We start from the raw sequence: 17,149 nt of genomic DNA on the forward strand, positions 1-17,149 counted from the left end.
CCAAACTACACATCAATCCTTTGGAACTGATGGCAATCAAGCTAGCACTGAAGGCCTTCCTTCCCTCTGTACGGGGAAAACATGTCCTGATAATGACAGACAACACAGTGGCCATGTACTACCTCAACAGGAGAGGAGGTGTAGGTTCACTACCACTGTGCAGAGAGGAAATGCAGCTCTGGTACTGTGCAATTCAAGAAGGAATCTCCTTGTCGGCAGTTCACCTAGCAGGGATGAGAACACGTCGGCGGATGCTCTGAGCAGGCAGAGCACAGTCTCCCAGGAGTGGGAACTAGCTCAGGAAGTCCTTCAAGAGATCTTCGCCCTCTGGGGAACCCCTCAAGTAGATCTGTTCGCGACTGGTGTCAACCGAAAGTGCAAACTGTACTGCTCCAGGGAATTTCCCCCAAGAGGAGCTCGAGGAGATGCGTTTGTAGACTGGGAGTTTCCACTTATGTACGCGTTTCCACCAGTCCCCGTCATTCCTTATGTAATCAGGAGGCTGAGAAGATTCAGGAAACGCATGGCCCTAATTGTCCCGGATTGGGCCAGCAGAACGTGGTACCCAAACCTTCTGGACATGTCCATCTGTCCTCCGATACGTCTTCCACAAAGAGAGGACCTCCTCTCTTGAGAGGACGGTCAGGTTCTCCATCCAGAGGTCATGACTCTCAACCTTCACGCTTGGTTTCTGAAAGGTTGAGATACAAGCATTGGGACCTCCCAGATGACGTAATGGAGGTGTTGCTTTCGGCCAGAAGGCTAGCAACAAAATCTCAGTACCGTTGCCATTGGAATATGTTTTGCGACTGGTGCAGAGAAAAGAATATTGATCCTTTTCAGTGTGAAACTCTGGAGGTTTTATCCTTCTTACTCTCATTAGCCAATAAAGGCCTTCAGGTTGGCACCATTAAGGGCTATTTGGCAGCACTGTCAATATTTAAGCGCTCGTCAGAAGAATGTTCTTATTTCAAGATCCCATTGGTGACTCAATTTCTAAAAGAGATTACTAATTTGTTCCCTCATCTCCTTTTCAAGTTGCGGTTTGGGACCTAAACCTGGTTTTGAATTTCCTGATGTGCACTCCATTTGAACATTTGCACACATGTCCATTTAAGGTTGTTAACCTTTAAGACAATACTATTGATTGCTCTAACTTCTGTCCGTATAGTGAGCGAGTTGCAGGCACTTTCTTCCAGGCCACCTTTTACCATATTCCACAAGGATATGGTTATTTTAATTGTAAAGCCTTCCTTTTTACCAAAGGTTTCAGACTTTCATTTAAGTCAGAAAATTGTTCTGCCTTCAACTCTATCCTCCACCTCATCCTGGTAAGGAAGAGGAAAGACTCCATAAGTTGGACCCTAGGAGCGCGTTAAGTTTTTACATCTCCAGAATGTCAAAGTTGAGAGTGGACGACCAGCTCTTTACAGGGTACACAGGACACAAATTGGGGCAGGCTGTTTCCAATCAGACTTTGTCTAGATGGATCATTCTTACCATATCTGAATATGGTAAGAATACAGACTAGTAGGCAAAGACCCTCCTGAAGGTTTGCAAACCCATTCCACCAGGGGCAGGACTACGTCTACAGCCCTTCAGAGGGGCATTACTATTAGAAATATCTGTGATGGTGCAACATGGTCATCAATACACACAATCACAAAGCATTATTGTCTGGATGCTTCCCATGCTCAGGATGTTGCCTTTGGTAAGGCAGTACTGTATTCTGCCCTTGAAAATACTTAAATATGTAAATTCTACTCCCTCCTCTTCTCATTAATACTGCTTTGGGAGTCTGTCAAAGATGAGGAAAACACTGGAGGACACAATCCATTCGAAGAACAAGTTACTTACCCCTGGTAACATTCTTTCGACTGGATGTTCCTCCAAAGTATTCCTCATCGCCCTCCCAACCTACCCTACTGTGGTATTTCCCATGCTATTACAGCTTCCGTTCCACCAATGCTGAGTACTGTCATGCCCGTGTTTATGGGGATCTGGGCTACACGAGGAGGGGAAAAACCGAACTGAAGCTAAAAACATTTCCGAAGCAACTGAAGCTTGACATTACATGTCAAACATGAGGAATACATTGGAGGAACATCCAGTCGAAAGAACGTTACATGGAGTAAGTAACTTGTTCTTCTCATGAAACCCAGAGCTGACCCTTCTTGCCTGGCTAACTATCGCCCAATCTCCATCACTCCTTTTCTGGGCAAACTCTTGGAAAGCTGGCCATCTCTCAGCTTAACCTTTACTCTGATTCTGTTGGTTGTTGTCGTGACTCTCCATGATGTCCACTCAAGGACTGATGGACTTACAGGTGAACACTCCCTGCGACCCGACCAGGTCAGTGGATTCTTCTTGTGGACACCACCCTGGAACCTGGCCAGAGCAGTAGGCTCAGGTCTCCTCCATAGGGAGGGAGATCTTTCTATCAATGTAGCCCTTATTTGCTCAATTTTACAAGTGAGGGATTAAGTGATTGAAAGAGCAGTGTGATGGTTCAGGCACGTCACAGGCACCAGCTGAAAACCAAAAGGACAAGTATAAGCTTAGTAGTACCCGCACCAGATTGTTTTGGACTAACCTGAATCCCAGATGTTTCTCCGGACTGAATGCTGTTCAGCTGGTTTGTTGGACTGGGGTTGTTGTATTGGCTCTTGTCGAAATGCAGACCCTACGTGAATAGAGACAGGTAAGAACAACAACGGCAGGGAATAGGAAGGTTAGTGGGCCTTATTCTCGGGCGTCACCATGGCGCAGTAGCAAGCAGGATGGAGCACGTGGGGAAGGCAGGATAGCGTCTTCATTCTGTGCTCAGATGGTATTCTGAGAAAAGTCAATTCAAAGGAATCTGTGGAGATAAGAGGTTGGCAACGTGCAGGCAGAGTACTTTTCCAGTGAGCAGCAAGTGGAGTCCAAGAAACGTAGCCAAGGTCTTAACAGGATGCGGGCAGGTAAGGTACAGAACGTTATGCAGGCATAGTCCAGGAAAACGTAGTAGAGATCTTTATAGGTTTTGGGCAGGTAAGGTACAGAACATTACGCAGGCGGAGTCCAAGTAACGTAGCAGAGTCGGCTTGTGTGATCCAAAGGCAAGGGGCGAAGGAAAAAAGCAGGAGAAGTTCAGGAACACAACTGCTTTTATTACCCGGAAAACACAAAGGAACAGGACTGAAAAACAGTTACAGCGATAGGGAACACAGGACAAAACAGGAACTAGAAGTTCGAGCCGCAACTTCAATCAGAAGCGGGGTGCTCCCAGCCTGCCATGATTTTAAAGAGAGCAGGAGGCGGGGCGGGCGACCTCAGCCGTGATCAGCTGAACAGGCTTGCGTTGTGTTCCCCTGGCAATGGTACGTGCAGCTTCTGCCGTACCTTCCCCAATATTGCCAGGTTAACCTCCAACGCTGAATGAATGAGGTGTTTCTGGAATGTTTACTGCAAGGTGCTTTAAGCCTGCGATGTAGCATAACCAGGAATTTCGGATGAGGGCAAGCCATATTTCTGACAGTTGTCTCCATGACCATCAGTCTGGCTTTAGAGCTGCCAGAAGCACGGAAAGTGCTCTCCTGAACATCCGTGAAGATCTGCTCTTCAACCTTGACGCTAACATTCCCTCTGTTCTCATCCTACTCAAACTCTCTTCTGCCTTCGACATGGTCAACCATCCTGCCCAACCGTCTCCGTGACAACCTGGGCACCACCGATCAGGTGCTGGCATGGCTGACCTCTTTCCTCTCTGATTGACCAGGGTCCTTCCTTTCATCTGTCTCCCTTTCTACTTGCGGTGTTCCCCAGGGTAACTGCTCACCCTGGCTTTTCAACCAATACCTGGCAACTCTCGGCCACCACATTGCCATTTTCTGCTCCAATTTTCAGTGCTATGCTGATGACACTATACTCATTTTTAGGCTTCCCTCAGCCCCCTCTTATCCTTCTCTTATCTCGGATTTCCTATCTGCCATTCAGGATTGGTGCGCTGCCAACAACCTCTGCCTGAATGCCAGCAAGACTGAGATGCTCCTCATCGGCGCACCTTCATCCTCCTTTCCTATCACTCTCTGGCCGAACCTCCCTTGACCCTCCTCCTACCTCCACCTGCAAGGCTAAGAACCTCATGGTCATCTTTGACTCCACGCTCTCCTTCTCTGCCCACATCTCTGATGTCTCTAAAAAGTCAAACTTCCTACTGCACCTCTAGAGGTATTCTGCCTTTCCTCTCCTTCCCCCAGAAACTCAGTCTCTCGAGCCCTGGTTCTCTCTAGGTTGGATTATTGCAACAGCCTCTTTCTAAATCTACCTGCTCTACTCTCCGCCCTTATCCAGAACAGGACTGCAAGACTTGTCCTTGGCCTCAAGCACCGGGATTGTATCTCTCCAGCCCTGAAATCTCTCCACTGGCTCCCAGTGTCTGCAAGGATTAAATTCAAGACCCTTTGCATTGTGCACAAGGCTTTCTGGGACCTGGGTCCAAAGTACCGAGCAGCTGCCGCTACGTAAATACTTTCCCTCCAGAGCTCTTCGACCTCCACCTCTAACTCCCTCAGGGTCAATCGTTTTTCAAAGAAACAAGCTGGCGGAAGATCTCTGTCTTTGGCTGGGGCCTCCCTCTGGGACAGCCTCCCTGCCACTCTGAAACTTGAGGAGAACCATCTCCGGTTCCGGTAGCACCTCAAGATCTTCCTCTTTGCTTCTCCCTTCTCTCCTCCTCTCCCCTGTTGATCTGTTCTGTCTCGGCATTTTGCACCTGGTCACCCTCTGCCTTTCATGCCCAGGTACCTGCTCACCCAGCCACCCACCTCCACTGCCTCCTGGCAATCCCTTGCACTGGGGTCTGTATCTGTTACCCTACAGTACCCCCTCCCCCCTTTTTCTGCACTTATTCAGACACAGCCTGTCTGTTTCCTTAATCATAGCACTCGCCACTTGGTGGCTACACTACCACTGTTTGTTGCCTTTTATTATTTATTTATGTAGGTTTTATTTATTTGCATTCCTTTTGCTCATTACTTTCCACTTCTCCCCCCTCCCTTGCACTTTCCCCATTCCCTCTCCCATGCACTTGCGTGTTCTCAATGTCACTGGGCCTTGTAAGATCATTGTTTTGTTCTCCCTTGTTCCACTCCCTTGCCTCGTCGCACTCTGTAACACTTGTGTACAAGCGCGATACTAATAAAATATCAATATCAACGACCTATACCTGCTTTGTAGAGTTTAGGCTGGCCTTTGACTATGTGGTCAAACCTATACTGAGCAAAGCTGAAGAAGTGGGGGTATTTGTCCAAAGATTCTGACAATTCTGCAGCTGCTCTGTTACCATCAGAGTTTGGTGGCAGCTCTAATTTTGCCATATGTTCAGGGCCGGTGTTTTGGCCCATGTGCTCATTAATCCTTTTTATTTTAGTCCTTCCCGAATCACTTTTTTTTTTCTTCTAAAATATGATGGTGCTCATGAGGGAGGGCATATTACCATATGCTACTGATGGAGACCTGTTCCCCGTCTTTTCTTAAAAACTGATATTCTCCAGCATTGGATTTTTTGTGGATTCACATGCTCTTGAATATTCCCGGTCATCAGGCTGTGAATCCACCGTAACATTAAAGCAGCTTACGTTTACATTTTGAAACTTCTTGTCACTTTTGTGATCTATTCGAGTCGTTTTGGGTTATACTCCCCAAAGCCAATTACAGGTCCACTTAGCTCCACCCCTCGTGGCCATCTTCAGATTTTACTGCACGTTAAGTGTTGGGCGCACTAGAGAAATCTCTTCTCTTTTTTCAATATTTTTTGTCTATTTTTGATTTGTCTTTCCATAATATCATGTTTGTTTGGTGCTGTGTCACTTCTTGCCGACTGGGGTGAAGGTTTGGTCCATTTGATTTACCTCCAGGGTTGTTGTATTTCTCCATTCTGTTTGAGGCCTTCAGGAGTCCTTGGACATCATGACAGACACAAGGAAGAAAAGCCTGTTCAAAGCCTGCTCGACTTGTCACCTTAACAGTGTGTACATGGAGGATCTTCATGAGCAATGTTTGTATGTTTCTGTACCCAGACCACGAGTTGAACAACTATACAATCTGCCATTCATTCATATCCAAGACACACTAGGGCTGCCACTGGAGGTTAGTGGCTTGGTTTGTTGAATGTGCCGGGGACTATGACTCGGCCTCTGTCTGTATTTATAATAATAATAATAATAATAATAATTTGGCATTTATATATGCTACGAACTCTCAGGTATCTGAGCGCTGCTTATTATTACCCACGGTGTGTGGTGCTCATTTATCGACCTCGGAAGGATGAAAGGCTGAGTTTGGCCCTGCCAGGATTTGAACCTGCGTTAGCAGGCTCTGCACGGATGTCGAAGCGAGTGCTCTACTCGCTTTGCCACTTGACCGACTTATGCCTCTGCCTAGAGTGCCCTCCCTCATCAAAGAGGTTGAGGTCCCATGAAGAATCTTCCTGTGGGAAGAAAGCAAAAAAGGGGCATGGATCGTACGCTTGACGGTGTCGGCCACGGGGAAGGTACCTCGTTGACCACTACAGTGCCGAAACCACCTTCGTCGACCGCTTTGTCATCTAAGCACTCTTTGGAGAAGCAACGCTTGTCCAGGACTACAGTTCCTCCGTCTGCGTCATCCTCCTCCATGAGCCTGTCAATGACACATGGACTATCCAAGTTCTCTTTGTCGACAATGACCACAACCATCATCCTATTAACCACCTTGTCGACAACTAAATCATCTATTTCAGCGATCAAATCGAGTACTTAATTTCCGTCGACAACCAAATCATTGTTTACGTCTAATGGCACTATGCCAACTACCTTGTCTTCTAGACCTACTCAGTTACCAAGCACGTCTTCATCATCCACAACGCCTGCTTAAAGACCCTTGGTTAACTCTTTTTTTTTTCCAAAGGGAGTTGCTCTGGACAAGGATGACCCGTTAGCCCTATTTTACCTCCACAGGCCAACTCGTGCTCAGCCACTGTTTTTACTGGCTCCATATGCACAGCCTGCTGTCCCCTGTCCGACCATGGCCCCTCCTGAAAAATTCTTAAAGCAGGGTGCTGATTCTGACTTGGATGCACCAGAGGAAGTATTCTCCGATGACGAGGCAGATGCCATGTCTTCCCTTGCGGACATGCCGCCACCAGCTCCCCAAAGCAAAGTTCTGCTCTACTTAAGCAAGGCCCTGCTCAGCCTTCTCCAGTTACAACCGTCCCAGTGAGCATGCCCTCCGGTCCTCCTCAGGCTCCTGTGACTCCTGCAGCCTCAGACTCAAGGGACGTGTTTATGGATATCATGTCCACACTACAGACATTGACTTGCATCTCCACCATTGCCTTCTCCAAACCAGCCCTGGGTGTTCCCTGCAAAGGAGGTTTTGGTTCCTCCTCCACCCTACAGACCCCACTTATACCACCAGTCGCCCTCACAGATGTAGACATTGATGGCCACTATCTGACTGACAGTTCTCCACACAAGTTCAGATGAGTTCAGGGATCTGGTGCCAGAGGACGGTGAGCCAGCAGATCTACCTTCAAGAGATTCGCCTTCTGACGAGATTGGCTCCTTTCATGTCCTCTTGGTACAAGCTGCAAAGCACTTTGATCTCCTCCATAAGGAGCAGAAAAAGGATGGATTCCTTTATCAGAGGCGGGAATGTGGCAGAAAGTCATTGGTAGCCATTCCAGTGCTAGACAATATTTGGGGTGACAGCGTGTTATTAATGAGAAATTAATTCTCAGCATCACCCAAGAAAGATAGCTTCGAAAAGAATGACAAGGTTCCAAATTCGGTGCCCAAATGCCTACGCACGCAACCCTACCGAGACTGTCGTCTCAGCAGCCTCCCGTAAGCGTTCGGCCAATCCCTTGTCCCCTTGAATGGTACCCACAGACAAGAAAGGCAAACAGCTGGATGCTTTTGGCAAGAGGGTAATCTCTACAGCTGCTACCACCATCAAAGTGGAAAATTCATTTGCAATTCTCTCCCGCTACCACTGGGAGCTATGGTTCAAGCTGGAGCCAATCCTGGATTTTCTTCCATACAATAAGCGGGATGAAGCACTTCCACTGCTGCATGAGGGAGAAGTGGCATCAGATCATGCAATCTCTATTGCTGTTGGGATCGCAGATAAGGGATTCCGCCAGATGGATAACAGGGCTGTGTTACGATGTAAAGGTTGGCTTAAGGCCACCAACCTCCAGCCGGAGGTCCAGTCCAAGGTGGTCAATATGCCTTTTGACAGCATTGACCTATTTGGAAAGCAGATGAATGAAACCCTACAAACCATCAAGGCCGACACCAAAACAGCTTGTTCGTTGATTACTCTGCAACAGCAACACCAGTCCTTTCGCTCTGGAAAATCAAGGTTTTCAAGAACTTTGAGGGATTCAAGCTCTTCCTACAGTCCGTAGACCTCCCAGGCCAGTGCCTCCCAAGAGGGTTGAAAAGGAAGATCACAGTCTTCTTATAGAGGGGACCAGCAAGGACAAGGGATTTCCTCCAGAGGCCAGACGTCGAAGCTGGCCTGACCAGGACCCAGTCCCAACTCCTCACGTCAACACCCCAGTGGGGGGGGGGCGGCTTGCCAGCTTTGTCAAACAGTGGAAGCACATCACCACTGACAAATGGGTGTTGTCCATCGTCCAGCAGGGCCATTCCATGGAGTTCATTTTGCTCCTAGCCCCATTCGTCATGTCCCAAAGGCAGAAAACACTTACCCCTGCTACTACAAGAGGGGAAGTCCCTCTAAAAAAAGGGGGGGCAATCAAAGTTGTACCAGCGCCCCTGCGGGGCACCGCAGTATACTCCACATACTTTCTGGTGAAGAAAATGTCAGGAGGTTGGAGGCCCATACTAGACCTCAGAAGGCTCCAAAAATACCTCAAGTCTCAGACCTTTTTGAATGCTAATGCTTTAGCACATTTGAGACCAGCTGTTAGAAGGGGACGTTCTCTCTTCTCTAGATCTAGAGGATGCATCCATTTTATGTCCCCATTCATATGCGCACTGGCATTTCCTCTGGTTCAAGGTCACAGGAAAACAATGGCAATTTAAGGCTCTGCCTTTCGCCCTACATTCAGCACTCTGGGTGTTCACCAAATGCCTGGCTCTAGTAGCGGCCCACCTCCAGCATTCACGTTTACCCATATCTGGACGACTGATTAATGCGCACCCCATTACTTCCACTAGCGGTACAACACACCAAGTATACAATCCTATGCCTAACATTCCTGGGGTCCTCTGTGAACTTTGCAAAGTCTTGCTTACATCCTCCTCAAAACTAGCTGTTGCTGGGCCCACACCTCAACTCTTTCACCTATGTCCCACACCTTCAGAGGAGAGGGTGAATACAACCAGGAACAAAGTTCTGCAATTGTCACGCCTGTCGATTTAGTCAGTCCGCTCCCTCAAGTCCCTCCTGGAATGATGTCCTCATGCATCCCATTGAACCCACACTGCAGTCTCCGAATTAGACCACTTCTGGAGAACCTGGATGCCTGTTGGTAACAGATATCAGGGTCTTGGGAGGACAGGTTCCACCTCACGCCCTCCATATGCATCGCTGTATAATGGTGGAATTGTTAGCTCAACCCCACGCAGGGAGCCCCCTTTCTCCTTCTTGCACATCAAGTCACAGTGACCACGGATGCCTCGCTGGAGGGGTAGCATGATCATACAGGAGGATTCCATGCCAGAGGCCTGTGGTTGCCAGAAGAACAAACCCTATACATTAATGTTCGGGAGCAGAGGGCGTTGTTCTGGACTCTGAAGTCCTTCAAGTCACAATTGTAGAACCAGGTGGTTTGCGTCTTCACATACAACACCACCACCATGTTCTATATTCTCAAATAAGTTGGGACTCACTCTCTGCTGTCTGCAGAAGCGCATGCGCTGTGAACATGGACGTAGGCGCTCATATATTATGCTCTCCAATTCCTCCTGAAGTATACACTGCTTCATTTTTCATGCTACTTCTTCATCTTGCATTCTTTCTCCCATTCTATCGCACACATATAACTCTGCTGTCACAAAAAAAGAAAGTATGACTGGGTAAGGAATACCCTATCATATAGTGGCACCCTATCAAAAACGTCTGTTTTTGCTGCATTTTGCGGGCACTATAAGCTAGTGCGTCTGCTTAGTAGGTTAGTTAACCTTAGCAGATCAGGGTTAAATTGTGCGCCTGTTCCCAAGTTTATTGGGATGAACTGTTTAATACTGTGCCTAGACCGGAGAAGGGAAGGGAACAAATGGGTGTTCTGGGGTTGGTGTGGGGAGGGTAGGTCAGGAGAGGGGGGAACACAGTTTTCTAGTCTTGGGTGGCATCAGTGGAATCAGATGCAAAGCGCGCGCAAGCAGAAACACACTTATCAGATCGATGTCATTGAAAATTCTAACACATAACATACAGGGCCTTAACACCCCGATAAAGCAGAAAAAATTTAAAGCACAAATTAGGAGAGGGCAGCGGAATATTTTCTTTCCTTTATTACAACTTGAAAATCAATTGCGCAACACAAAACTGTATGACGGTATTGAAAAGACTACCAGTGAACTCTCTGAACCTTAAATTGCACCTCTTGAAGAACCGCTACACGTAAATTAGCGGGGAAACACGTGTTGGGGAGCAAACAACCATGAGTAATGAAAGTATTGCAAATCTATCATTGAATGAAGTTAATTCAATTATTATGGAGGGCAAATAATTAGGACCAATGAAAGAATTGTAAACTTATTTTTGAATGCAGTAAATTCAATTCTTATTACGGGAACTAATAACCAGGATCAAAGTTAATACAGCAACCTTATTTTCTGAATGGAATGAAATGAATTCAAGTGGTTCTTACTTTTCTGTTTTCTGTGTGGAAAAATCAATAAACACAGAGGCACAAAGTGGTATTTCTAGTCATTTATTTTCTGTAAACTGCACCTAACAATTTGAAAGTGGAAGCGCAACTTTGGACTTTCTCATTTTCACAGTAATTTCTAAGCCCTGGTCAGCCTCAGGGAAATATGTCCTAGATTGCAGCTGAACCTCTCTCTTTTTCTACTATTATACAACAACAACCTATTCAAAGCAGAAACACACTTATCAGATCAATGTCATTGAAAATTCTATCACATAACATGCAGGGATTTAACACCCCGATAAAGCAGAAAAAATTGCAAGCACACATTAGGAGAGGGGCAGCAACCATTCGACTGCTACAGGAGACGCACATTAGAAGAAGAGACAGATCAAGATTACACTTACACCAGTTCCGCCAAATATACCAGGCAAATGCAAACAAGAAAACAGCTGGGGTCCTGATATGCCTCAGAAACATGTTAGGAGCAAAACTGCTACACAGCAAGCTAGACCCGGATGGAAGATATATTTTCATCCAAATGCTTCTCGTGGGCAGAGTACTAACAATAGGAACAATATATGCCCCTAATTCGGGACAAGAAGCTTTTATTTACTCGGTCATGGGGGAGCTGGAAGATTTAGCAGAAGGGGAGATACTCCTTACAGAAGACTTTAACCTGGCCTAGGACCCCTGGAGGGATAGGAGTGCCCATACGACTTCCAGAGGCCAGGGTCTGTCGAACACACTAAGGAAAAAGTTTACGAACATATGGCTGAAGGACTTCTGGAAGCGAAAAAAGGGAGCGAGGTGGGATATGCATATTTCTCCCACGTACACTGTACATTTTGTCAGGATAGACTATGTTTGGGGGACCCCCAGGGTGCTGGGGTGAATAATTGAAACAGAGGTAGACCCGATCTCTTTGTCCGATCATGCTCCCATAAGAATTAAGTTAAGGGAGGGGACAAGGGGCATCCCATTGTGGTCATGGATGATGCCAAGGGAAAGTTTATGTGACACAGTTATACGAGAAAGGCTGAGGGGGAAAGCTAGAGATTACTTTAAAATAAACAATACACACGGCACAGCCCTGGACAATGTATGGGATGCCTTTAAGGTGGTGCTCAGAGGGGTAATGATCTACTCAAAGCACAGAGGTCTAAAGAGAGGGATGGGTTTGAAAAGGATATAGAGGCCCAATTGACAGATGCTCAAAGAGAATTATCAGCAAATAAGAACAGGGGGAATTATAAGAAATATAAAAGACCTCAATAGACAGTTAGATCTAGTATGAACAGGCATGGCATAGAAAACACTACTCAACTTAAAACAGCGATACCATATCAAGGCGAACAAGGCAGATAGACTATTGGCAAGACTATTGAAACAACAAACCTCAACGCATAACATAGACGGAATAAGGCAAAGGATGGCACACTGTAAAATTCCTTCTCGATTTATTATAAACAACTATACCCCTCATAGCGTCCGGACCAACAAATAATACAGGAACACCTAGACAAGCTACAGATGCCAAGGGTGACCCCGAAAGATCGGGAAATCCTACAAGGCGAAATAACGGAAGAGGAGGTGGAAAGGATGATAAGGCAACTCCCAAACGATAAAGCGCCGGGCTCAGATGGATATCCGGTGGCTTTTTACAAAATGCTAAGTAAAGACCTTACACCGTTTGTAACGAAACTATACACCTCGTTCCGGCACACAGAGAGTATAACACACTCCATGTCGGAGACAAAGGTGATCCTTTTCGGGAAGCCATATGAAGATCTAATAAGTTGCAGCTCATATAGGCCCTTAGCATTATTAAATATAGATGCCAAAATATACACGAGGATCCTGGCCGCCAGATTGAAAGATATACTTCCCTATGTGACAGGCCAAGATCAGTCAGGCTTTATCTCAGGTAGACAAACCTGGGATAATACTAGAAGGGTCATACACCTTATATAGAAAATGGAAATCAAACAGACCCCAGCGATACTTATATCTCTGGACGCCGGAAAGGCATTTGACAGGGTAGAATGGCTGTATCTGTTCACGGCAATGAAAAACATGGGGTTTGGTCCTAATTTTATATGAATGGTAGACGCAAATGATAAGGACCCCTCAATACGTTTATCTATCAATGCACACCTATCCAACACCGTACAAATAGAGCGGGGTACAAGGCACGGATGTCCCTTATCTCCACACCTGTATGCGATCTATTTAGAACCAATGTTAGCCTCGATTAGACAAGACCAAAATATAAACGGTATCCCGTTTGGAGGGAAGATTCATAAGACGGCGGCATACGCAGACGATATGCTGATGATGCTGATGAAACCAGAACATCAATCCCTGCCATTGGTAGAATTATTGAGAGTACAGAAAATAAATATGGCGAAGTCAGAATTGCTAGAATTGGGCCTGCAAAAAGAGCAAACAACTGCTCCTCAGAATTACTTCTCCATCAGAACCACTGGAAGTAGGATCACCTATATAGGGGGAAAACTAACCACCAAAATCCCACTTCTGTATAAAGCAAATTACCCAGATTTTCTAAAGAAAGCATAAGACGATTTCTCAAGATGGACTCCCCCTCCGAATTTCATGGCTGGGACGTATTACAACCGTTAATATGTTTATTCTTCCCAGACTTCTATATAAATTTCAAACCCTGCCAATTGCAGTACTGCAGAAATTCTTAATATATAATAATTAATACACTTATATCAAAATTCGTCTAGCAAAAAAAACGCCCCAGAGTTTCCCTAGAACTACTAATGGCTCCTAGGCAGACTAGGGGGATGGGACTACCTAATATAAACAGATATTACGAAGCAGCTCAGTTGAGAGTGGTGCGAGAATGGTTCTCAGAAAGCGGGAAATGTTTGGGCCTGCATGGACAGGGCAGTGGCGGGTGAACCACTAGCAGGGTTATTATGGCTACCAGGAAAGGATAAGCCCCAGCGTCTTACACGTAGCAGAGTGCTCCGGACAGCGTGTGCATAGGGGACAGATGGATAAAGAAAGGTCATCTAACAAGACGCCTTTCTCCTTTTACTCCCATGTTTGGGTATTCCAGCTTCTCCCGGGCATGGAAAAAGGCTAATGGATGCCGGGAATAGGGGTGCTTGAAGTTTAGGGACATGGTGTGGGACGGGAGGTAGCAACGTTTGAAGAATGCAAGGCACATATGGGAATAAAAGAAATATATGGATTTGAATGCACAAAGCTGAGACACTGGTTAAGAAAACCGTAAATATGCCACACAGCAACAAGACAATTGACGAGATTTGAAACATATATAACTACACACTCAGGGGACAAACAATTAGTTTAAAATATGTACTTGCTCCTACAGGAAGGTACAGCTCATAAGATCTTGCCATATCAAAAAGCTTGGGAGAGGACAATAGGTGAAGTTATCCCAGGGATGTTGGAGGGGATGTATAGGGGAAGGGAATTGGAAGCATATATGGTGGGAATGCCCCAAAATCCGAGGATTTTGGTATGACATCATGGGACAGATAAAATGCATAATATCGGAACTACATACCCTCTCTCTGGGAGAAAGCATATGTGGACTTTCAGACCCAGAAGGGCTTTTAACTTAGAAACCACTAAAGCGAGCCTTGATGACGATGCTAATAGCAGGATGGCTGCTGATGGCCAAAAATTGGAAACAAGACAGACCCCCCACGGTGACAAATTGGCTACATAAGCTCTGGGACATAGTGGCAATAGAGTTGATCACTTACCGGATACAGGGTGAAAGCAGAGAAATTCAGGAGCGATTGTGGAAAAGTGAGAGCATATCTGAAGAGCGATTACATGCAACAATGGTGCCCACAAAACATCAGACTACTAGATTTAAAGTGATATTACATGGACATCAGTTAGGGCCTCATTGGGGCTTAAACGCCCATGACAACTGGAACTTATAGGCAAAGACACTGCATGAGCTCAGGGTTAGGTTGGGAGGGACGGGGGTCAGGGGGTTGGGGTAGAATAGATGTTATGGTATGTTTAAAAAAATGCCAATCAAAATATTTCAAAAAAGAAAAATGGTCATACAGAGTGAAGTAATACTCTCATAGAAGGTGATGAAGGAAGCTGAGATTTTAATTTTTCTCTTGCTTTGTAACATGAGCAAATCCTTAGTAGGAACATTCTCTGTATTGGGGTGTTTTGTGGAAGGGGGAGGGAATGCAGGGTACAGTTAACATATGTGGGAATTGTTTAGTGATCATGAAACAGTTTGTATATTTTAATAAGTTAACAATTACACATTTTTTCGTAAACTGGTTTTGATGAAAACCAAAAATTCCCTGATAAAAAGTTGATCTACAAAAAAAAACTCCTCATCTGTACTTTCCTCCAACTCTTCAACACTCCACTTTATGTTTGTGAGGAAACATTCCAGTCCATTTGCTTTAAAGGTTTGATTTCATTCCCCTTGTTCCGGTCTGGGTTTTCTCTGTTGCGCCATCTCTGTTGTTGCTGATTTGGTCTTGTGACTCACCGTGGTTAAGGATATTCACTTGGACACAACCTTGGAACCTGGCCAGACCAGTAGGCGGAGGTCTCCTCCGTAGGGAGAGAGATCTTTCTATCCATGTATCCCTTTCCTGCTCTAAACTACAAGGGAGGGATAAATTGATTGTGACAGTTCAGGTACATCACGAACACCAGCTGAAAACCAGAAAAACAAAAAGGTATCAGCTGATGAATACCCAAACAAGCAATGTAGCACCAAACAGTATGGGACTAACCTGTATTTTCCAGATAACCCTCTCCGGACCAGAGTGCTGATAGGTTGGTTTGCTGGACGGGGTGTCGGGCAAACTGGCTCTTCGGGAATAACAGACTATACGTGAGCAGAAAACAGGTAAGAGCTAATCAGGATAGCAGGCTATGTAGGATACGTGGAGTGTCCCTTACCTATGTGGTAAGAGGTTGGAATCTGTACGGTGCTGTGGTTGCGGTAATCCAAAGGTTGAAGCAAAAGGTAATGAACAATGGCAGAGGAGGGAGGTTAGTAATGTTAAGGGACCTAATTCCCGGGCAGCACGAGGGCGCACTAGCAACGGGATGGAACACGTGGAAAAGGAAGGATAGCGTCTCTAATTCTGTGCTCAGATGATAACCGAGAAAAAACAGTCTGAGAATATCCATGGAGATAGGGAGGTTTGGCACGTGCGGGCAGTGAGGTCACAAAAACGTTCAGCAAGCGGAGTCCAGGAAGAGGAGAAGAGGTCTATCAAGGTGCGAGCAGGTAAAGTGCAAACTGTTCAGCAGGCGGAGTCCAGGAAGAGGTGGTCTAACAGGGTGCAAGCAGGTACGGTACAGAAACGTTAAGTAGGCGGAGTCCAGGAAACGCAGCAATAAATCAGCTTGTGAGGTCTGAAGGCATAAACAGGAGGGCAAGGCAGGAGAATTCCGGGGACACAGCTGTTTTCGTAACAATGACAACACAAGGGTTCAGGACTGAGAAGCAGAGTCAGGGACAAAGGACTTCACGGGACGGGACGAAACAAGAACCAAAAGGTCAAGCTGCAAATTTAATCAGAAGCAAAGATGCTCCCGACCCGCAATGTTTTAAAGAGACCGCGAGGCGGGGTGTGAGACGTCGGTAGCAATCAGCTGAACAAGCCTGCGTCAGATTCCCCTGGCAACGGTACGTGCAGCGGAGCCGTACCTTGCCCAATGTTGCCAGGGCAACCTCCAACACTGCCGGAGGAAGCGTTTAGGGAATGTGAAAGACGAGGTACTTTAAGCCTCTGTGTAGCGTGACCAGGGATTTCTGGTGAGGGTAAGTCAGATTCCTGACATTTTGTTTGGGGAGGGTTTCTGTGTCTCCTGTTCCCCTACAGTCTCCTCACTCCCATTTAGCTTTCTCTTGCCCCATCATTACCTGAGGTCTTTCTGGGGTCGACCAGTGTGGTGTTGTGTGTCTCATTGCCGTTTGCCTGGAAAAATTGCAGTCCATTACCCTGATTTCGGTCTGGGTTTTCTTGTTCAAGCCCATGTGCATTCTGGGAGTTGTGGTTCTGAAAGAAAAGACTAGAACTCTGGCCAGAAACGGTATTTGGAGTCAACATGTGACAGAGAGTGGTACTGACATCAACAGGCATGGTACACATAAGGACTGAGCCCCTACCCCAACTACTGCTTCCAGTCTCTGGGATAGGGCTGGCTCTGACTAGTGCTCAGGTAGCTCCACTGTCCCAGATCGGGAAGTGACTTAGATCCCCCTGAGAGGGTCAGGCC

General features: G+C 46.3%; 1 protein-coding gene across 2 annotated transcripts in view; it reads left to right on the forward strand.

Moving 5' to 3' along the window:
• Positions 1-17,149, forward strand: part of NLK (nemo like kinase) — a 1,539,426-nt gene that overhangs the window by 1,227,002 nt on the left and 295,275 nt on the right. The gene's annotated exons all lie outside the window — the stretch shown is intronic.

The sequence above is a fragment of the Ambystoma mexicanum genome, chromosome 9 (genome assembly GCF_040938575.1).
Source record: "Ambystoma mexicanum isolate Mex_15411 chromosome 9, UKY_AmexF1_1, whole genome shotgun sequence".
In the NCBI taxonomy this organism is placed as follows: domain Eukaryota; kingdom Metazoa; phylum Chordata; class Amphibia; order Caudata; family Ambystomatidae; genus Ambystoma; species Ambystoma mexicanum.